This window comes from Girardinichthys multiradiatus, chromosome 17 (assembly GCF_021462225.1).
Source record: "Girardinichthys multiradiatus isolate DD_20200921_A chromosome 17, DD_fGirMul_XY1, whole genome shotgun sequence".
In the NCBI taxonomy this organism is placed as follows: domain Eukaryota; kingdom Metazoa; phylum Chordata; class Actinopteri; order Cyprinodontiformes; family Goodeidae; genus Girardinichthys; species Girardinichthys multiradiatus.
This window is the reverse complement of record NC_061809.1, coordinates 27,457,094-27,480,868: the sequence shown is the minus strand read 5'-3', so window position 1 is coordinate 27,480,868 and position 23,775 is coordinate 27,457,094. Positions and strand designations below refer to the sequence as shown.

At 40.9% G+C, this 23,775-nt stretch overlaps 1 protein-coding gene across 7 annotated transcripts in view; it reads right to left on the bottom strand.

Moving 5' to 3' along the window:
* Positions 1-23,775, bottom strand: part of LOC124883169 (E3 ubiquitin-protein ligase TRIM21-like) — a 46,313-nt gene that overhangs the window by 9,334 nt on the left and 13,204 nt on the right. For 4 of the 7 annotated variants that reach the window (XM_047390139.1, XM_047390138.1, XM_047390140.1 and 1 more), the window contains one exon: positions 19,600-19,692. The gene's annotated coding sequence lies outside the window, so the exon portion shown is untranslated. Of the gene's footprint in view, positions 1-3,429; positions 4,119-13,830; positions 13,959-19,599; positions 19,693-23,775 lie in introns of those variants that run through there. The other 3 variants (XR_007042093.1, XR_007042094.1, XM_047390143.1) reach the window with 2 other exon arrangements.

Sequence of the window (23,775 nt, the reverse complement as noted above, 5' to 3'; positions counted from 1 at the left end):
GTTGGCTTTGGATGAGATATTTTCAATTACTGGGTAGAACTAGGGAACTCTGCATCTGTAACCACCCTGAAATGAACAGAACTAACCTGGGTAAATCGTAGCAGACCAGGGTGGAGATCCCAGTTTGTAGGAAAAGTGGCAGGACAGGTTGTTCCAAATATTGAGGAATCCCACTTTTCAGCCTTTTCTGGGTTGCTTTTAAGGACTTTACGAACTCTGTTCACTTTTTTGGCTCCCAGTGCAGGTTGCACTCTACCAGGTCTACCTCTTTTCTCCATTCCTGTTTATGTTGTTCAAGTACAGGATCTCAAGAAGTAGTCTTAATAAGGAGGGTGTATGGCCAGGCATATGACCTCAGGGCTCATCTTTGATTTTCGTAGATGATTTGGTGTTGTTCACATCTTCAAGACATGACCGTAAGCGTGCACTGGAATGTGTAATGGAGATGGGATGAGAGTCAGCGCCTTTACATGGTTCCAGATCAGAACAGGGTAGATGTCTCTCTTTGGGTTTGAGGTTGGTCTTTCCCTTAAGTAGAGAAATCAAAGTATTTTGGTGTCTCCTTCATGACGGATGGAACCTTCTCTTCAGAAATGCAGGCACTGCACAGGTCCAATCTTGGTAAAGACGGAGCTGAACCAAAAAGAAAAACTCTCAAACTTACAGCTCTATCTTCTTTCTGATCCTGGCTGATGGTGATAAAATATGGAGTGTCACCAGAGTCATTCAAGCTGCTTCAGGCATCTGAACTGGATGCCTCCTTTTGGAGGTTTTCTGCTACGTCCGACTGGCAGGAGACCCCAGGGCAGACCCAGGACCCTCTGGAGGCATTAAATATCTCTTCTGGCTGTGGAACTTCATGGGATCCCTCAGAATCAATGGGAGAATGTACAGTGCCTTGTGAAAGTACTCGGCCCCCTTGAACTTTTCAACCTCTTGCCATATTTCAGGCTTCACACATAAAGATATAAAATTCAAATTTTTTGTGAAGAATCAACAACAAGTGGGACACAATCGTGAAGTGGAATAAAATGTATTGGATGTGTCAAACTTTTTTAACAAATAAAAAACTGAAAAGTGGGGCGTGCAATATTATTCGGCCCCTTTACTTTCAGTGCAGCAAACTCACTCCGGAAGTTCAGTGAGGATCTCTGAATGATCCAATGTTGTCCCAAATGACTGATGATGATGAATAGAATCCACCTGTGTGTAATCAAGTCTCCGTATTCAATTCAATTCAATTCAATTTATTTATATAGCGCCAATTCACAACACATGTTGTCTCAAGGCTCTTCACAACAGTCAGGTTCATACATTCCAATTAATCCTAACCATTGAACAGTTCAGTCAGATTCAGTTGTTTATTCAAATTGGATAAAAAGTTTTTCTATCTAAGGAAACCCAGCAGATTGCATCCAGTCAGTGACTTGCAGCATTCACTCCTCCTGGATGAGCATGTAGAGACAGTGGACAGTCACTGGTGTTGACTTTGCAGCAATCCCTCATACTGAGCATGCATGTAGCGACAGTGGAGAGGAAAAACTCCCTTTTAACATGAAGAAACCTCCAGCAGAACCAGGCTCAGTGTGAGCGGCCATCTGCCACGACCGACTGGGGGTTTGAGAGAACAGAGCAGAGACACAAAAAGAACAAAGAAGCACTGATCCAGAAGTACTTTCTATGGGAAGGAAAAGTAAATGTTAATGGATGTAGCTCCTTTAGTCGTTTCACCTAGAAAGAAAGAACAGATAAACTCTGAGCCAGTTTTCAAGGTTAGAGTCTGAAAGAGAGCACATATAATTAGTTACAGTAAAAGCTCAGTCAATTTCCATGTCTAGGAGAGAGAAAGGGTTAAACACTGAAAGACAGGGCTATGTGGATCATCGGTAGAGGGTGAGCATTAAGTTGTTGCCAGCAGAAGCTCGGACGATTCCCCTCTCCAGAAAGGTGTCACAGGCAGACACAGAGTCAGACCAGGTATAAATGCACCTACTCTGTGATAGTCTCAGGGTTCTGTTCAAAGCGCAGAGAGCATCATGAAGACCAAGGAACACACCAGGCAGGTCCAAGATACTGTTGTGGAGAAGTTTAAAGCTGGATTTGGATACAAAAAGATTTCCCAAGCTTTAAACATATCAAGGAGCACTGTGCAAGCAATCATATTGAAATGGAAGGAGTATCAGACCACTGCAAATCTACCAAGACCCGGCCGTCCCTCTAAACTTTCATCTCGAACAAGAAGAAGACTGATCAGAGATGCAGCCAAGAGGCCCATGAACACTCTGGATGAACTGCAGAGATCTACAGCTGAGGTGGGAGAGTCTGTCCATAGGACAACAATCAGTCGTACACTGCACAAATCTGGCCTTTATGGAAGAGTGGCAAGAAGAAAGCCATTTCTCAAAGATATCCATAAAAAGTCTCGTTTATAGTTTGCCACAAGCCACCTGGGAGACACACCAAACATATGGAAGAAGGTGCTCTGGTCAGATGAAACCAAAATCCAACTGTTTGGCCACAATGCAAAACGATATGTTTGGCGTAACAGCAACACAGCTCATCACCCTGAACACACCATCCCCACTGTCAAGCATGGTGGTGGCAGCATCATGGTTTGGGCCTGCTTTTAGTCAGCAGGGACAGGGAAGATGGTCAAAATTGATGGGAAGATGGATGGGACCAAATACAGGACCATTCTGGAAGAAAACCTGTTGGAGTCTGCAAGAGACCTGAGACTGGGACGGAGATTTATCTTCCAACAAGACAATGATCTAAAACATAAAGCCAAATCTACAATGGAATGGTTCACAAATAAACGTATCCAGGTGTTGGAATGGCCAAGTCAAAGTCCAGACCTGAATCCAATCGAGAATCTGTGGAAAGAGCTGAAGACTGCTGTTCACGAACGCTCTCCATCCAACCTCACTGAGATCCAGCTGTTTTGCAAGGAAGAATGGGCAAGACTTTCAGTCTCTCGATGTGCAAAACTGATAGAAACAAACCCCAAGCAACTTGCAGCTGTAATTGCAGCAAAGGGTGGCGCTACAAAGTATTAACGCAAGGGGGCACACCCCACTTTTCAGTTTTTTATTTGTTAAAAAAGTTTGACACATCCAATAAATTTCATTACACTTGACGATTGTGTCCCAATTGTTGATTCTTCACAAAAAATTAGAATTTTATATCTTTATGTTTGAAGCCTGAAATGTGGCAACTGGTTGACCAGTTCAAGGGGGCCGAATACTTTCGCAAGGCACTGTAACTGATGCAGAGATGGTAACTCGAGTTGCACTTAGGTTTCCAAAACAAAATATTTTACACTCAACCTGGACTTGTACCCTAAAGACTTAAGACTTGACTTGGAAAGATTAAGAAAATTTTTTATTATGAAAAGATAATTATTAAACATTTATGTAATGATTTCGGGCTCTGGACAAATAGTACAGGTTTGGATTCCTAACCTACAACGATGCAGAGTTAGAGGTCAACTAGATGAGAAAATGTTTATTTCAGTCATAAGAGACTTGACTTGGAAAAAAAGGAGTTGTGAAAATTTCTGAACAGAGAGGGACCTCTGCGTTCCCTTCTGGACCTGATCCATACACAACATTGTCTCAGATAACCGGACGATGGCGGCCAGTTAGTTGAAGTTTGTATGTTTGCATCACAAACCTTTAACAGATCAGTTTCCCACAAACAGATTGACAAACCACCGAATCTGCTGCTGTTGCTAAAAACAAATCTATAAAGAAAAGTAGCAGAAGATTCCTTTAAATCCACGTGTTTAAACACACACTCCAGGTAGGCGGTGGAAGCTGAGCAGAAGAAATAAAATGTATTCAATATTTCATTACATTCTCAATGGAGATGAGATACTCATTTATTCTCATCAGGAGAGCAGCAGTGAAACAGGATATCATGAATTAACTCCATCAGTGTAATGATGTGGAGCTTTTATATAAAGTTTGCATGTGTGTGTGTGTGTGTGTGTGTGTGTGAGAGATGATGGAGTTCTCCCTGCAACCACTAGGGGATGCTCCATCTCTGTCCATCCTGACTGGGTAGGTCTAAGATTCCCCTGCATCTTTGTTTCCTGTCATTTGTTATAGACTGTTGGTCTGAAGAAAAGAGAAAAAAAAGGAATGATGTCAAAGGTTTAATCACTCTTGTTTTCTGTCATTGTCCTCCTATTTCTCAAACTCATACCATCTGTTTTAATACTAGTCTATATTTTTGTCACATGTCGCTTCTTTTTCTTTATCCACCTGAACCTCCACATCCCTTTGACACACGTTCTTCAGTTAAACTAATTTGTTTTCACTTCTTCATTTCCATATTAGGGCTGCACGGTGGCACAGTTGGTAGCACTGTTGCCTTGCAGCAAGAAGGTCCCGGGTTCGATTCCCGGCCCGGGGTCTTTCTGCATGGAGTTTGCATGTGTTCTCCCTGTGCATGCGTGGGTTCTCACCGGGTACTCTGGCTTCCTCCCACAGTCCAAAGACATGCCTGTTAGGTTAATTGGTCACTCTAAATTGACCTTAGGTGTATGAATGAGTGTGCATGGTTGTTTGTGTGTTGCCCTGCGATGGACTGGCGATCTGTCCAGGGTGTACCCTGCCTCTCGCCCATAGACTGCTGGAGATAGGCACCAGCTCCCCCGTGACCCACTATGGAATAAGTGGTAGAAAATGACTGACTGACTGACATTTCCATATTAGTACTGTCTTACCCTATGACACTGTTGGCAGCTGGAGGATCACTCACCACAACCTCCATGGAGTCCGAGGACTCTGAGGAAGAAGAAGCCACCTCCAAGGCAGAAGTTTGCTTGGAGATTAGAAAGCTCCCTTGCAAGGAGTGGATCTTCTTCCAAAGACGCTCAAGGTGAGTGGTGTCCAAAGTCAGACCTCAAGGGCCGGTATCCGGCATGGTCTTGATGTTTAATGGTTCAGCACAGCTGGATCAAATGAATGGCTGGTTATCAGGCCTCTGCAGAACCTGATGATGTTCTGATAAGCTAATTCAACCAGTTGAATCAGTTGAGAAGGGACACATCTAAAACATGCAGAACACCAGTCCTGCAACTTTTGGATGTCTCCAAAGTATAACACAACTGAATCAGATGTCCAAATTACCTCATCATGCACTCAGGTTCTACAGAGTCCCTCTAATGACCCAATTGTGTGATTCAGGTGTGGAGAAACATCTAAACCTTGTGGGACATTGGCCCTTCTTCAGGTGCAGGAAGTCAAATATCTTAGCACCTTGTTCACATTTGACGACAAAAAGGAGTTGGAGATAGTCTGCAGGGCTGAGGGTGTTGCTCACGGTGACATATGTCTATATTTTGACCTGCATTTCTGGTCATGAGATATGAATCATGCCTAAAAGATTGAGATCCTGGATACAAGTGGCTGAAATGAGCTTCCTCCACAGAGTGACAGTTACCAATGTTTAACTGGGTCTTTCCTTCCTCATTATATTCTTATATTTTGTTTTAATTTGGTTCACACGTATTACCATTACCTCTATCTTCTATGGTTCTACTCTTACTTTTTATGACCTGTTGAAAGTCTAATTTGAAAAGAAAACTCTCTTTAAAAAGAGGAAAACATTGTTTTTCGTCTCTTCTTCCACGTCCTTTAGATTATTCCCTTTCTCCATCTTGTTTGACAATATTTTTTTTTTTCTTAATCTGTCATTTCACCTTCTTTTCCTCCCCTCTTTCCTCCCAGATGAGAAATCGAACTTCCAGTAGATGGATGAGTCTGAACAGATGGGTGGCCTACTTTCAGCCTTTCTCCTCCACCTATCGATTCGTCCGTCCTATCAATGATCTATCACACATCCATCAGTCGTTGTAAAACAAAATGAAGAAGAGGACAGTTGACCTCTGCTGTAGGTTCCTCTGAGTTTGGAGCTAATTCTGCAGATGTTATTTAAATTGCTGCTGAAGCATGAAGCTTGCAATCCTCTGTGCTTCACCAAGAAATGATCACAACTACGAAAACTAATAACCACTTTCAAACTTTCTGTCTTAAAGTTTGAATAAGTCTTGCAAGAAACACAATTTTTTCTAGTTTGTCGACAGTGGTGCACCATAAATCTATAGGAGACCATTTCTCTGTCTTAACTCTTGTTGCTTAACATTTTTGTCAGCAAGCTGCCAATCAGCTGGAGGTCAATTTAACAGACTGACCACCCACACAGTCCACCACTTCCACTGTTTCCACCTGATGTTGACTCCATTATTGTTTATTACTTTATTTACTGATAAAACTTCATCCCAGAAGATCATCCAAAGTAGGAAAGATGTGTTTCAACTGACATATAGATCTGTGTAGTTATGCTGCTATAGGCTTAGGATGCTGGAGGACATAATGACCACTTTCACCCTCTTCGCTACATTCTCACACTACTCTCCAATTTTGCATTATTTGCTGTTATTTCAGTTTTTAACTTTGTTCTCTCTATTCTATTCCTAGAAGATACACCTGGCCTGGCTCTGTGTCTACCTGTGACACCTTTCTGGAGAGGGGCATTGTCCGAGCTTCTGCTGGCAACAACTTAATGCTCACCTTCTACAGATGATCCACATGGTCCTGTCTTTTAGTGTTTAACCCTTTCTCTCTCCTAGACATGGCTACTGACTGAGCTTTTACTGTGACTAACTCTATGTGCTTCTTTCAGACTCTAACCTTGAAAACTGGCTCAGAGTTGATCTGTTCTTTCTTTCTAGGTGAAACGACTAAAGGAGCTACATCCATTAACATTTACTTTTCCTTCCCATAGAAAGTACTCCTGGATCAGTGCTTCTTTGTTCTTTTTGTGTCTCTGCTTTGTTCTCTCAAACCCCCAGTCGGTCATGGCAGATGGCCGCTCACACTGAGCCTGGTTCTGCTGGAGGTTTCTTCCTGTTAAAAGGGAGTTTTTCCTCTCCACTGTCGCTACATGCATGCTCAGTATGAGGGATTGCTGCAAAGTCAACACCAGTGACTGTCCACTGTCTCTACATGCTCATCCAGGAGGAGTGAATGCTGCAAGTCTCTGACTGGATGCAATCTGCTGGGTTTCCTTAGATGGAAAACCTTTTTATCCAATTTGAATAAATAACTGAATCTGACTGAACTGTTCAATGGTTACGATTAATTGGAATGTATGAACCTGACTTTTGTGAAGTTCCTTGAGACAGCATGTGTTGTGAATTGGCGCTATATAAATAAAACTGAATTGAATTGAACTGATTTTTGGTTGACAGCACAAGCAGTTGATGCTTTAATCTATTAAAAGGAAAAAATTGAGAAACAGAAAGTGCTTTTATTTTTCATATTTCCAGCAGGAAGTGTCCTTGTAATGTAGCAGCTAGCTTAGCAGTGAGAGAACATCGAAGGTCCGTTACATTTATTTTATTTCATTTAATTCAATGTTCAGATGGAGAGACATTTATGTGGTCATTATTATGAAGCTACAGCTAACATTGACAGGTTGTTATGAGCGATTACCATCCCATATTAATCCGCTAATATCACTGGCTAATAATCAAGCTCATCCTTTCACAGTGGGGCTCAGATACCAGCTTCCTTTCACTTTTCATTACAGGAGATAAATCTGGTAAAGACTCAAGTCTCAGGCCACGAGTCAAAGTCAAGTTTCTTTAGGGCACAAGTCAGACAAGTTGAGTCTGAAATCTGTTATTTTTGCAACTTAAGTGCGACTTGAGTCAGACTCTAGTTGTCATCAATGCCTGTAACATGACCTTAACATAATATTTCAATTCTATTGCACTTTTTTAAAGGTCTAACGTTATGATTACTAAGTGAAGTAATTCAATATAATGAAGAAGTTTATTATTTATCATCTTTCCAATTATATGATGCACCTGTAGGTATTTCACATTCATTTACTTTAAGTGCAGCAGTTGTGCAGGACTTTCAAAAACAAGTATTTGCATCCTGCAGCGGGCGGAGCTCTTTGGAAAGACGTTTTGTTACAGAAAACATTTTTATTTCCCCACCTTGTTTCCCTGAGAAACAGGAAGTGTGCATGTGTGTGTGTGTGTCAGCAGCAGGTAATCGGCTCAGGTCAGCGCTCTCAGACCTGTCCCAGGGGATTGTGGTGTTTTTGTGTGTCAATTCACATCAGGTTCAACACAGAGAGAGTTCAGCACAGCTACATTCAGGTCAACACTTGTTCACGCAGCTGTTTTTTGTTGGGTGTGTGCACGTGAGTGTGTGTTTCTTCCCCCAGGTGTATTAATCATCCAGGTGTGGACCAGCACTCAGTCGGAGCCGAGCACAAACACCGGACTGTGTCCAAAGCAGTGTCAGCAAGCTGCCAATCAGCTGGAGGTCAATTTAACAGACTGACCACCCACACAGTCCACCACTTCCACAGCACCATTTCCACTGTTTCCACCTGATGTTGACTCCATTATTGTTTATTACTTTATTTACTGATAAAACTACATCATGAGCCTCCAGCACTAACCCAACTAGGAATGAAGATTTTAAGTGTTCATTACAGATCAGCCATGTTTTGATTGGGGCTGTTTTTTAACGTATTTCAGACATTAAGGTCATTAATGTTAAGTATTGTTGTGTTTAACTGATTTCCTCTCAGGCCAAAGTACTTCATAAACTTCTACACCTAACTGAAACTGTCCTTCACTGTCCTCAGAAGATTATATATCAGCTGCAAAAATGTTGATGAAGAGCAGAAAGACGGCTAACATCATGGCCACTCTATTTTGTATTATTACCCCTAAAATAAAAAAATATCAATATCAGTATTATATTTTATACAATATGCATTTGTTAGCTCCTCCACAGTATTCAATTCTCCTGAAAATTTAATATTATACACCTGCAAAGGTTTCCTGAACCTCTAAGTGGTCTCTCAGTCTGGGTTAGTAGGAGACACAATCATGAGGAAGACTGCTGACTGCAGATGTCCAGAAGATAGTGAAGGACACCCTGCACAAGGAGGGGAAGCCACAAAAGGTAATTGCTAAAGAAGCTGGTTGTTTACAGAGTGATGTATCCAAGCATGTTCATAGAAAGTGTAGTGGAAGGAAAAAGTGTGATGGTAAAAGGTGCACCAGCGACAGCGATAACCGCAGCCTTGAGAGGATTGTCAAGCAAAATCCATTTGAGGATCTTGGGGGTGCTTTACAAGAAGTGGACTGAGGCTGGAGTCAGAGCATCAAGAGAGGAGTCAGAGCACAGAGAGATCATACACATGGGCTAACAATGTAAGATTTCTTGTGTTGAAACCCTTCTGAACCAGAGACAATGTCAGAAGCATCTTACCTGGTCCAAGGAGAGAAACAACTGGACCATTGCCTAGTGTATTTCATTTGGAAAATCAAGGTCCCAGAGCCTGGAGCAAGAGTGGAGAGGAACAGAATCCAAATTGCTAGAAGTCCATTGTGAATGGGACTCTCAATATACCAGAGCTAACAAGTGAGATAACCTAAAGGCTGCTAACAAAGCAAAATGGGATTCCTGAACACCTTGGTAGAACCACAGGCCTCCATGCCATGCCGCACTGATGAAGTAATTCATGTAAAAGGAGCCCCAACAAAGTGATGAGTGAACATGAACATACTTTTCAGAAGCTTTTTGAGAAGACATTTCTGTTTGAAATATCCTTTTTATTGATCTTATGCAATATTCTGATGCTCTGAGACACTAAGATTTGGGTTTTCTTTATCTGTAAGTCATAATCATCAAAATAACAAGAAATATTTCACTCTATGTGCAATTAATCTATATAATATATAGGTTTCAGTTTTCTGAGGCACAAAAATATTGAGCCTTTTCACAATATAAATTTTTTTAGGTATACTTGTGCAGGGAATTTAAAGAAACATTTCTAGAATACGTTTGTTTATGCTTCAAATGTCAGTCAGTCATTTTCTACCGCTTATTCCATAGTGGGTCGCGGGGGAGCTGGTGCCTATCTCCAGCAGTCTATGGGCAAGAGGCAGGATACACCCTAGACAGGTCGCCAGTCCATCGCAGGGCAACACACAAACAACCATGCACACACTCATTCATACACCTAAGGTCAATTTAGAGAGACCAATTAACCTAACAGGCAGGTCTTTGGACTGTGGGAGGAAGCCGGAGTACCTGGTGAGAACCCACGCATGCACGGGGAGAACATGCAAACTCCATGCAGAAAGACCCCAGGCTGGGAATCGAACCCAGGACCTTCTTGCTGCAAGGCAACAGTGCTACCAACTGCGCCACCATGCAGCCTGCTTCAAATGTTGTGGCATAAAATGTTTTGTTTTACTTATTTTTTCATTTTAATTTTGGGTTTACAAAAAAATGAAATAACCGAAAACACCTGGGAATTCTGATGGAATGCGTGGATCTAGGTCAGTGGTGCCCAGGTCCAGTCCTCCAAAGCTAATTTCTTTAAATATCTTTAGATGCATTTCTTCTCCAACACTGCGGAGTCAAATGCATGGCTTGTTACCAGCCCTCTGCAGAGCTGAATGACTGAAAGCTGATGAGGGAATCCAGCTATTGCATTGGAGCAGGGTTCCATTAGATCACCAGAACTTAGTGCTGTCCTAACGGAGAGTAGCTTAAATTCTTCGTAGGTCTGCTAACTGAGCATGGAAAGGTTTCAAACAGCCTGACTGAGTCTGTTCTCCCACAAAAAAAAGTTTAATATCCCCAGAATGCATTAAAAATACCACAGGATCGCTTCATATCCTCTTTGCCACATTCCACCCCTTAAAGGCAACAAAGATAGATAATTACAGCAATAGACTGGGATGCAATCACAGAGACGGTTCCTGGAGGAGCAGCAGGGACGTTCATTCATATGTGATGGACACTTTGAGCAATGATGTACGGCTGAGATCTAATGTTAGTTAGAGAACCTTACAGCGATAAACATTAAATATGAATAATCCTCCTTTCGGTCTTCATTATGAAAAACCTAAGATGAACAAGGTGCCAATTTCTGCTGTAGTAATAAAAAAACCAAAAAAAAACCAGACTATTGATTTGTCAATAATTGTAAGTAAAAGTTGTAGGGTTTTTAAGTTCAGTAACCAGTAGGGGTGCAATGGAATGTGTTTAGAGTATTTGCAAAAGGTAAAATGTTGAGATTTATTTTGTATTACATTTGTTTTATTAAAATAAATAGCTTGCAACCAACATGCCCAGCATACATTAAATATATTTGTTTAGTGGCATCTTTCCTTTTCTGTGAAAAACACTGTCACACTTAAATCTTTCACATCATTAACCTAGTTTTTATATCAGACAAAGATAACATAACAGACAAATATTTCCATTTATTATTGACAAGGAGCTTTTCAAGCAAACCTGTTCCTATGTGAAAAGATATACCCGAGTTAGTTTTGGCACCAGGTGGCACAACACAATCACTTATATAGAACCGTTCTAGCTACATGAAGTAAGCTAAAAGATCTCAACAAACTAACGCAACACACACTTAACCAGAAGGTCACAAAAAACCCAAACTTATGTCTGAAGCAGTGCACACCTGATTTGGTAAGGTCAGAGTTCTTGGTTCAACAATAAGAAAGAGAGACAGGGCAAAAGTGGCCTCCATGGGAGAGTTCACAGGACAGGACCATTGCTGACCAAAAGAACACAAAGGCCCATCTCACATTTACCAAAAAACTTCTAGGAATATATTCTGTGGCCTGATGAGACAAAGGTGGAACTTTTAGGAAGGTATGTGTCCCGTTACATCTGCATCTCAGCAAAGAGAATATATGTATATACATCTACAGCCAAACATGGTGATGATAGTGCGATGTTCTTGTACTGCGTAGCTGCTTCAGGACCTGAACAAGTTGCTTTAATTGATGGAACCATGAATTCTCCTCTCTGGCAGAAAACCCTGTAGGAGAATATCAGAACATAAAATTGTGACCCAAGACTCAAACACACTGAGTTATGCAGCGGCCCAGTGATCCAAAGGACTCCAGCAAGTCTAACCCTGAATGGCTCAAAACACAAAGGGAAGACTTTGTAGTGGCGTAGTCAAAGTCCAGGACTTAAATCTGACTGAGATGTTGTGGCATGACAATAAACTGACTCAAAAACCTTAATAAATCATTGAAAAACAAAACTCCTCCAGAGTGAAAAAACTAATTCCCAGTTACCATGCTTGATGGTAGTTGGCACAACCTGTGTACCTCTGTTGCCCTGTCACTGGCAGGCAATCAGCCCAGCATGACCCTGCAGGTATAGATGAAGGATGGCTGGATGGATGGAAACATAAACAGATACCCAATCATTGACCAGAAGCAAAGGCATATAATTAATTGCCTGCTGCTGGTATTGCACAGAACATCCCAGAAGTATATGCTACTGTTCAAATCTTAGCATCTCCTTTCCCTCAAAACGAGGATGTTACTATTGAAGAAAGACAAAGGACCCAGATGTGCTGACCCAAATCTATGCCTGACTGGAACTTTGTTCGTGTAAAAAATGTATGCTTATGATTTTATTATTTGTGAGTTTCATTGTGGCAGATGACAAGGTCAGAAAAGTACACTATATTTAGAAGAATTAAGATTTAGTTTAAATCAAAGCCTTCTCTTAGTCAAAAGGCAGCCTGTGAGTGAGTGAGTGAGTGAGTGTGTGTGTGTGTGTGTGTGTGTGTGTCTTCAGCTGTATAATAGACCCTCTGTCATGGCTGCCTGCAGGTCAGTTCCCTCCAACCTCCCATTCATCTTCCTTCTCTCCCTGCAGGAGGTGTATTGTTGACTTCATTCTGCAAAAACTGCAGCAGCAGCTTCATTTTAATCCAGCTCTGAGTCATACAGACTGGATGATGACTTTTTTTTCTATATTTTATTACCATCTCAGCTTGACTGTGTCCTGCTGAGAGCTGTGATGAACATGCTGAGGCAGTCACAAAGTGATGCAACATAAACTGTTTGATTGCTAATGAGCCACACACTGCAGAAAACTGCAGGGACTGACCGATACGGTGAGCTTTTATAGTCAACAACCCATGGATTGACACAAAATTCAACTTGAGAAGTCAAAATGTCACGGTATATGGATGATTTCACAGTACAGGAGCAGGAAACATTTTTCTGATTCATATACAGCATCAAGGCCACTGCTTGAATAAATCTTGAAAAAGTAAGAAATTGTTCGGAAACAAACAGTAGAGAAAAACCCCAAGAATTATATTTGTAAAACAAAAACATGAACTATGTGAATATGTATTCTTTGCTCCTCCCACCAGTTAGTTTCACACATCCAGAAAGCAGGTTTACTGGCTGCTTGTGATGGATTTGAAATATTTTAGCAGACCAGATTAGCAGTTCCTTTTAGCTGGAATGGACCTAACTAGCTTAGCAGATCCCTTTAGCAATTGCTGTTCTGTATAAAAACAGATAAGCAGATTCTGCCATGAGCAAAAAGGGGACAATGGAAGATTTCAGACCTTTGTGGAGATACATAAGATCAGTGGATAAGATTAGTTTCAAACGTGAGTATCAGCCGATTGTCAATCACCCAAAATCAAGGAAATTGGGGCCAACAGATTGGCCGGCTGATCTCTAGTTCACTCCTAGTTGCATACATTTATGATTTACATTATGTAACATTTTCTTTAAGGTGTTAAAGATATAAACTTTTCAGTGACTTTAGAATACATCAGTGGTGCCCCAACCACTTTTACTACTGACACCCCCCTGTACTCTAACTGCATTCAAAAAAAACTTCATAAAGTGTATGACAACTGAAAATATTTTAAAAACCTGTGTTCACAACCATAAAGCTTTCATGAGAACTACCACAACAAGGCACATAATGTCACCTGGTACAGCAGAGCCGGAGTCCCACCCTGGAGCCAGGCCTGGAACCCCCAGTGGGCTCACCACCAGCAGGGGGGAACCACGAGGGACCGGTGCAAAGAGGATCGGGAGCCGGACGAAGGCGAAGACCTCGGCGACCCGATCTCCGGAGGCGTAGACTGGCTCTTGAGACATGAAATGTCTACTCGCTGGCAGGCACGGAGCCTGAGCTTGTGCAGGAGGTCTAGAGATATTGGCTAGAAATAGTCGGGCTCACCTCCACGCACAACGTGGGCTCTGGAACCCAGCTCCTTGTGAGAGGTTTGACTCTCTTCTACTCCAGAGTGGCCTGCTGGGAGAGGTGGCAGCTCAGCCGTCTTGTGTTGGGGTTTACCCCGGTGGATGAGAGGGTCGCATCCCTTCGCCTTTGGGTCAGGGAGAGGTCTCTGAGTGCTGTTTCGGCCTACTGGCCGAGCAGTGGTGCACAGTACCCGGACTTCTTGGCATCCCTGTCAGGGGTGTAGAGAGTCCCTCTTTGGGATAATCTTGTCTGAAAGACCCAAACTGTAAAGGTACGAATTCTCTTTGCTGTTTCAGTTACCTGATAAGGAGCTAAATAGCTTACGAATCCATTCAGGGTGCTTGGGGGTTGCATTTTTAAGCTAAAACTTTACAAATAAGTTCAACTAGATAAAATATGAAAATTAGATGTAGATTCAAAGAGGTATTAAAACGTCATCGATTCCCTTTACTTCGTTTCTCCTTTAAGGATCTTCTAAAAATTATTTCCCCAATCCTATACTGCATCTCCTCTAAAAACAGCTCTAATTCCAATATTAAAGTCGAATTTTTATGATAAATCCAATTACATTTATGGAAAGGAAACGTTGATACAGTATTTTAAAATGTAAATTCATGCCACTGAAATGAATGGTTGCTGAGATATATGGTCAAAAATTTAACTAAAAAGGCATTTCCAGACTACTCCTTCGCAATTTTGTTGCGCTCTCTTATGACGTCAGAGGGGAACCCCTGCAGGTAAATTGGCTGCTGCCACAATGGTATATATTTTAGTCACTATCAGAGAGAGTCAGAAGAACAAAGTCAGCTTTCATCAGATGGCAGAGCAACAGTGCTGCAATCTGCGGACTTCAACCAGAGTCTCTTTTCACTGGATGACAGATCACGGCCGGAGTCAATCTGCATGAATCATACCACACCACCAGGAAACAAAACCAACCCAACATCCGGATTTTCAAAATAATTCACTGAAGACGGACTAGATCCCGTTATAGTAATAAATATATACATACATTTATATCTACACTTTCTGATAAATCCTGCAGGCTGTGGTTATTAACAGTTGTTAACATTAGATCAATTGGATCAGTTACTGGGTTAACTAAGGTATTATTAACCGAGCGGTTAAACATCAAATGTACCAAATTAAGCAACAATTGAACTCAAGGAACAAAACCCATGAAAATATCTGGATGCATCAAACGAAACATGAAGCAGTTTAACTTCCACAGAATGAGTTGTTTTGGACTTGCTATCGCATTTATCACTGGCTTTTGTTGCGCGATCTGCATATGGTTCTTGGAGGTCCTCCGGGCTTTGCAGCGGACCGGACCTGATCAGATACAGTGTAAATCCAGGGTTACAGTAAACACGGCACTGAGGCAAACAACCGGAGGTGGAGCTGCGCAGCATGGAGCAGCAGCAGCAGACACAAAGCATGATTCAAGATCTGATCTGGTGTGTCATTTTTTTTACTTTATATGAAAATCTTTAGAGAAACATTTATTGAAATATATTGTATGCGCCTGTAATTTATCTTATTTTAATAACAATAATAATTTCAGATTATTAATAATAAAACTAATAATTTCGGATTTTGAATTATTAACAATAACTGCCGATATCTAAATGAACTTTTGCAGCAAGGAAGTGTTCTGACCTGCTGAGCCTTGATCCGTTTAGCAACTGCAGCAACAACCTTTTCTTTGGCAATCGTTTCCCAGCAGATGCACTGAACAGCGAGGCTATGGACTCTGCTCCAACATTACCTTCATCTGTAAGATATTCTGAACTCTGAGATAACTTCTCTGGTGAATTCAGATGTTTCTTGTTCGAAGCAGTTTGCAGAGAAGTCCTCCTATCACAACTGCCTGTGCTTAGTGGGACCAGCCCATCGTCAGTTTTCCAGGTCTGATCCAGGCAGTTCTAATCCTTTTCACTTCAGGAAAGTAGTGCAGACTAACAGCTGTTGTCGTAGTAGTGCTGCAACCACCAGCAATGCACTGTTTCACCATATCAACGCTGTTTTTAACCCAACTTGACTTCTACCTGAACCATTGATCACTGAGGCTCACACAGTGAATGACCGGAGACTTCCCCTCTGACATAACTTCCTGGTGACTTTCGACAAAATTTAACAATGAAAGATGCCTATTTTGTCACACAATTGCCTTTAATCACATCTTTAATGCTAATATGATGTCAACTGCTGCCCAATATCTTAAATATTGAGATTTTCCTTTCAACATCTGCATTTCAATAAAAAGCATGTAACAGGCACTTTAAAGTCAGTAAACACAGATTTACACTTTACCAAAGACAGCATTTAAATAACAATAGGGCTGTTTTTTTGGTGAAAAGACACATTTTTTCTACCTTTAAATTGACAATAATATGAAGATTTGACCCTGAGGTTCAGTAAATTTTATAGAAGCTTATTGCTTCAACCTTCACTGCCCCCCCATCATTATTACCTCTGTTTGGCTTAATAAAGGCTCGTTCATCTTTTTTCCTCAAGAAGTCAAGGATGACACGCATACACAAACTTTAAGTACACACTGGGAATTACTCCACATATTTGTCCTTGTTATAGCAAAATATTCTGTAGAAACACCTTTGATTATGATTCATATCATGCTCATTTGGAGCAGGTTCAGACAGTATAGGCGGGGGTAAGGTAAATATAAAGGTTGTTTTAGCAGTAGTTCTTGCAAGTGGAAACTCTGAGACCTACACATCTTTGATAGGTCTAATTGTTAATCCATATTTTGAATTTTACAAATTTTTTAAAATGTAATTTTTGCAACTTAAAATTAACTGCATGCTCTTTGAAATGGGTTATTTGTTATCCTTAACCGTGCAGTAAGAGTAAAAAATGTGACCTATTTAGGCCAAACAAACAAATCACATGTAACAGGGTCTGACCAACAATGCTATTATAAAATCCAAGGAGTGTGTCTGAGATCAAGCTGGAGATCTGCGTCAACGAACTCTGCTGCGTCTCATTTCACCAGCTAAGCCATCCATTAAACCACAGCCCACATCCATTACCGACAGGAGAAATACAAGAGGGATAACAGACAGATCCGTCAGAGAGGAGGACGAGCAGGAACATGATGGAAAAGAAGAAATGAAGAGGAAATGCCAGGAAGAAGAATTTCTCTGCTGTGGTTTAATGAAAAGAAGATCAGAGGAATTCAAGAAAAGAAATGAAAGTTGAATTAAAGTTTAAATTAAACATTTCCAAAATATTTTACAAAATGAATGTAAAATGATATGTAATCAACAAAAATAAAGCAAAAGAATTAAAAGAAAAGGAAGGTGGTAAGAAAGAAGAACCTGGAGGGTACACTCAGTTTATTTTCCTCATGGAAAAAACAACTGGAGTCCTAGAAGACAAAAAGAAACGAAAGACAAACTTTCAAAGCCAAAGAGAAGAAATGTGAAGAGAGACATAAGGTTGGTAGAGAAGCAGGTAAAACCGGGCATCAGATTAACATCTGAGTTCACATCAGCCTGTAAAAAAGACAGAGTGACTTGAGTCCTCTTTCAGACACAGGAGTGAGAACAGCTCATCCGTGGCTACAACATGTCTGTCTGAAGCAACCAGAACATCTCAGGCAGCTGACAAACTGCTTTAACGGCTTCATGTGTGAAGTTTTCTGACCAGAGTCACAAATCATTAGAAAACGCTGAAGGGGACACTAAGAAAACACTACGGTAAACCCTCCAGTCAGGGAACGTCAGAAGATCATCAAATGATCATGAAAGTTCTGATGAAACGTCAGCCTGATTAAACTGCCTGTTGCGGAGATCTTTCACACCTTACACATTTAAGTGCAGGCATGAATAAAAAGTGAAAGAAATGAGTCAGGGAAGAATCACTTTCTCACTCGTTTTCATCTTACACCTTCATGCTTTGGGGTAAGAACGCTGTCAAAAACAATGTGTATGTAAAGACGGAAATGTGTGCATATTAGTCAATAGTTGTGCATAAGTAAAATCCAAAAGAGGTTTTGTATATTTTCTCTATAAGAATACAGACTAAAATGTTACAGCTTCAAGAAATTACAAACACAAAGTTCAAGTTTACAGTTGTGGTTTATTCTTTATGAATACAATATGCTATAAGAGTTTGTGAATACGATTTCTTTTCTATGAGAATACGAATTTACATCAGTGACTTGGTGTCACGTGATCTCAGGCTGGTTAGTGGAGCACAGAGTTAGTCGCGTTGCGCATGCGCCGTCACACTCCTCACCGCCAGTAAACATAGTGCCAGAATGGGAGATAATTCAGTCTAAAAGGAATATCAGGAACAGAGTGGAAATAGGGAGGAAATCAAGAGTATTATAAATAAAGCATTGTTATTTTTATGAAATACAAAACTAAAACATAGAATATAGACGGTGGAGTTATACAATGATGTACAGTAGGTGGCAGTATGCACCTCTGAATATGTTGTGTACCGCAAGCAGAAGAAGAAGCAGCAGCACTAGTGCTATGATGACGGATCAAGAGCATATATTAACGACATTAAGACATATATAAACTTTTTAACATTACCTGGCTTTGTACTGTAGTTTCTTGGTCCATCATCTTGGCGCTATAGTGCTGCTGCTTCTTCTCTTCTTCTGCTGGCGGTATGCAACAAATTCAGAGGTGCATACCGCCACCTACTGTACATCATTGTAGAACTCCACCCACTATATTCTATGTTTTGGTTTTGTATTTCATAAAAATAAGAACAATGCTTTATTTATAATGTTCTTGATTTTCCACCTATCTCACCTATCTCCATTTCTTGAAGCTCTAACATTTTATTTTGTATTCTTACAGAGAAAATATACAATACCTCTTTTGGATTTTACTTATGCACAACTATTGACTAATATGCACACATTTCCGTCTTTACATACACATTGTTTTTGACAGCGTTCTTACCCCATATCATGCTGTCAGCATCTTTTTTTTACCTCTTCACGCCCCTCACGCACCTCTTCACGCCCCAAACAAACTGATACAATTGCTGCTCCTCCACGGTCATTTACGAAGGGGAAAAAACAAAGACATCACGCTCAGTCAGAGGTGCTCATTAGTTTCCATAAAATGCAGCAAAACAAACCCTCAGAGGAGCTTCTTCACACAAATTAAACCATACGGACATTCTGTAAAGTGCCTCCAGAGACGACTATTGATAGAAATTTGACAAGAATGGTGATAAACAGGATGGTTAATGGTTGAATATGAAGGCAGTCAATATTCTGATTGGAGGTGAGGAATTAAAATCAGCTAGAGGGAGACAGAGCTCCAACAAGACATCCAATTGATTTTTCTGTTTGGCTACAAGGCCAAAGGATGCTGTTCAGACAGGTTTTTATTTACTCGCTCTAGTTAGTGATTATCTGAGGAAGTTTGATGTTAATAAAACCCGGGGGTACCCATGTGCAGGTACATCCGTCACCCTGCAGGAAGATTTCTGAGTTACTTACCTAAAAAATATGACAAAATCGGAGCAGATCTCCTCCTCCAAGACAGGGTGAATCAGCAAGCAGTCATGGGAGCATCGCTGCATCAACCCACCTCTATGGAAGTGCAACAAAAGAGAGAATAAATAAAATACAAAGTTAAATAGGATTTCTTTTATCTTTCATCATGTTCTGACTGCTTTGGCGGACAGTATGGTGGGTGTGGTTGCCTTAACATGTCAGAGCAGGTTTCATCTGCAAATGAGAGAGAAAACTGGAATATCCCCCTTGTTGTGTGATTTGTTTAATTAAATAAAAGGCATAATAGACCAAATTGATCCCAGAGTCAGCCGAGGCAGAGCAAAAAACAAAAGAGCAGTCCCTAATGAAGACAGGTCATAGACAGATAGTTTCGTCTAGTCCATCTACCATCCTTCCGTCCATGATAAGGACACTAAAGCAAAAGTTTCAAAAGGGAAACCCACAGCATACCGCAAGGGAATGCAGGGTCCCCTTAAGTGAGTTCTAGGTCTGCTTAGGGTCTCCTTGCAAGGGATATGCAGAGAGAAATTCCAAATAAAAGCATCTAGGAGGTTCCAGATCACACACTTAACCATCTCAGTTGATTTTTCTGTGAGTAGCAGTTCTAATGTGACCTCCTCTTTAGGTGTCGGAGCTCCTCGCCTCTTCTCCAAGGCAGAACTCCATCATTAATTGTGTGAGTCATGACACGAGATAAGACGATACATGATTTTGGGTTCACAAGGACAAGCTTAGAGGTGATTTTAAGGAAAACCACTTTCACAAATAGAGTCCAAATAATTATAGGCAAACACTGTGGTGCTAGTGTGATGGTCTGGGTCTCTTTCGCTTCTTCAGGACCTGGGTGACCTTTCATAATTTAGGCAACTATGAATCTAAATACATTTAAGTGTGACAAACAAAAAAAACAAAAAACAAAAACAGAGGAAATCTGTAAAGGGGGAAATACTTTTTCACAACACTGGATAAACATGACCAGGGGACCAAATACTTATTTCTTCTGATGCATTTTTACATATCTGATCAGCTGGTTCAGATTCCAAGGCATGCAGGTGGCAAAGATTATATTTATTTGCAATAAATCTGGTTTAAAATAGGAATGAACATTTGAAGCATGGGTTTTGTCCCTTCACAGTGGTGGATTATGTAGCAGCTGTTAACGGAGCGAGCTCAAGATAACTGATGGGGTCAATTAAGTTTCGACTGAAGCATTTAAATGTTTTTTCATTGAAGAGACAATCTCATATTAATTTAGTTGGTGCTGAAAGGTCTGATCATCTGTTTTTGTTTGAAAAGTGGGTTCATTAGTTTTCAGCTCTGATTTTTCTTAATATCCATCTAAACACATTTGCTTTCCTGGTACTTTAGATGATGATTCACAGTCATTTAGTAGCGACTTAACCTTTAACCTAAACCACATTTTAATCTCATTTCTGCCTATTTACTTTTCACTATGGGCAGCCTTATATTCACAGCACTGGAAGCCTCTCTCAGCACCTGAATTATTTATGCCTTTACCTCATTGGCTAGTCAGTTATTCATACCGTGTATGGTGTTAAAAGTGAAAGTATGGAGTCTCTTCTTGATGGTTTCAATTGTTTGCAACAATGATTAAGGCTGAAAGTTTTGGGGAAAGTGAATATTTGCAGTGCCATAAATATTTTCTTGCTGAAACATCATTAATTTTAGCCAGCAGTTCAACTTTTCTTTACTTTTCTTGATCATGCCATTGCTATGTACATTTTTCTTCATGTAAAGCATTTTAAATTGTCTTGTTACTGAAATGTGCTATTTTAACAAACTTGCCTTGCCTTCATTACTATATAGACATAAACCAGAAATCCAAACCAAGTTCATAGAGAGATGTCAGGGTGGGTATGGGGATAACTCACAAGCCACAGCTGTGAGTGCCCCATGTTGGAGTTTTTCTGAGTGACATAGAGGGCCTCTTTGTGGGTTCAAGTTGCAAGAAGAAAGGCTTTGATTGTTGTCTGTGCTTATATGCCTTAAGCAGCGGTTATTCTAAACTGGACTTCTGGAAGTCTGTGGATGTTGTCCTGGAAGGTGTACCATCTAAGGATTCTGTGGTGCCCCACTGGTGGACTTGGACACTGAAGTGTCCAAGGCAGGGGTAGAGATGTTAACTGAACACCACCTGGTGGCTAGATGGGTCCAAATCAGTCTTGATTTTTAGCCGATATTTGTTTAGCCGATGTACTGCCTGAAATATCTGTTAAGTTTGGTTGGTAGGACGAGGTAGAAGCTCAAGCAGACAAATAACTCTTAACAGGTGGTCTTGTACACCACCTAGTGGTAGACACAACATTTCCCCCTTACTTGAAAAGACTGCATGTACCCTTTTATGACTGAACATCAACCTCATTCAACGGTTTGGATGTCACACAGATCACCTTAGCTGTAATCAAAGTAGGTGGTTGCTTAAGTACACAAAACTAAACAAATATATTCAGCAACCCTGTACTTTTAAACTAACACTTGAAGTGACTATGGAACAGAATTGCCAAATGTAGCTATTGTACAAATAACATCCAGGTATTTGTAACCAATTTGTACCATGAGAATTAGTTCACCTGAACCCTAAACATGTGACATACAATCATTTATGTATTTATGTATTAATATTTCTTTTAACCTGGTTGAAAGTCCTTGAACCACACAGGTCGAGCAGCAGCTCTAACACTTTTCCTTTGTGCCACAGGATCATGCTTTTCAGGTTTTGTCGTTTTCCATGGAATACCTGCAGAATAACGTGAAAGTCTGGCAGCATTCCACCTTTTATTGTCACTGAGTACATAAGTACTTCCTCCAATCTGCTTTTCAACAGACAGCGGTGGAGTAAATCTTGATGAGCCTTTGCGAACATGATCTGGTCTTTTTACCCTCACCATATCTCCAGGTTTGAATGTTGGTGTCTTTGCTCCATGGCGTTTGTCAGTATACTGTTTAGACTTCTCTTGTTTCTGTTTAACTGTTTCTTGCACTGTAGTGCATTTTCTGCTTTTCTCCAGACTTGGAAAGATGTTCACTTTTGTTTTCATCCTCCTGTTGTGCAGTAGTTCTGATGGAGAAACTCCAGTTGTGTTATGCGGCGTTGCTCTGTAATTCTGTAGGAAATCAGTCACTGTAGTTTTCCAGTCTTTCTGCATGTGTTCAGCAGTTAGGATTGTCTCCTTCAGAACTCTATTCCATCTTTCAACAGCACCATTGCACTGTGGATGATACACACTTGTACGCAGATGAGATATTCCCCTTTCTCTGAGAAAATCTGCAAAAGAGCTGGAAAGAAACTGCGGCCCATTATCGGTGACTATATAGTCAGGGTTCCCCTCTCTGCTGAAAATAGAGCGCAGAAATGTGATAACATCAGTAGTTACAGTGTGAGAAAATGCCACCTCTGGCATTTACTGTAATAGTCCACTAACGTTATAGCGAATCAGCATGAAGAAGCAGCAGTTTCAAAGGGACCCACAATATCCAGAGCCACTTTCTCCCACGGTCTGTTTGGCAGTGCAATGGGTTATAGAGGAGCTAACTCAGCGACAGACAAAGCTGACACAATCAATGCAACCATGTCAGGTTCATCTACAGGAGTAGAGTCCATAGGAAGTGGAAACCGTAACAAACAGTCTGCAGCCTGATTTTGTGATCCAGGCCTGTATTCCAAATCATAGGTGAAGCACAGTAAACGTGCTTCACCTATGAAAATTGTCTTTCTTTTTTTTTTTTTTTACTGGCGTGCGACCCTCATTCCAGCACGCCCAATGCCTTTGGTAGCGAGTAGTGTTGTCAGTGCCTGATGATCAGTTCTTAGTGTGAAACGTCTGCCCCAGTGGTAAGACCTCCATTTTTCCATGGCCCACACACAAGCAAGAGCCTCCTTTTCCACTGTAGAGTACTTTTGTTCTATAGGAGTCAGAGTTCGAGATGCAAAAGCCACAGTTCGTTCAGGTTTATCTGGATGTATTTGGGTCAACACACCACCCAGTCCGTAGTCTGAAGCGTCTGTGGTGACAATGGTTGGGAGAGATGGGTCAAAAAGAGCCAGAACAGGACTATTCAGTAAAAGCTCTTTTAGTTCCTTAAAGCTTTGATCAGCCCCTTCAGGCCATATGAAACCAGAGTCAGCAGTTTCTCTCA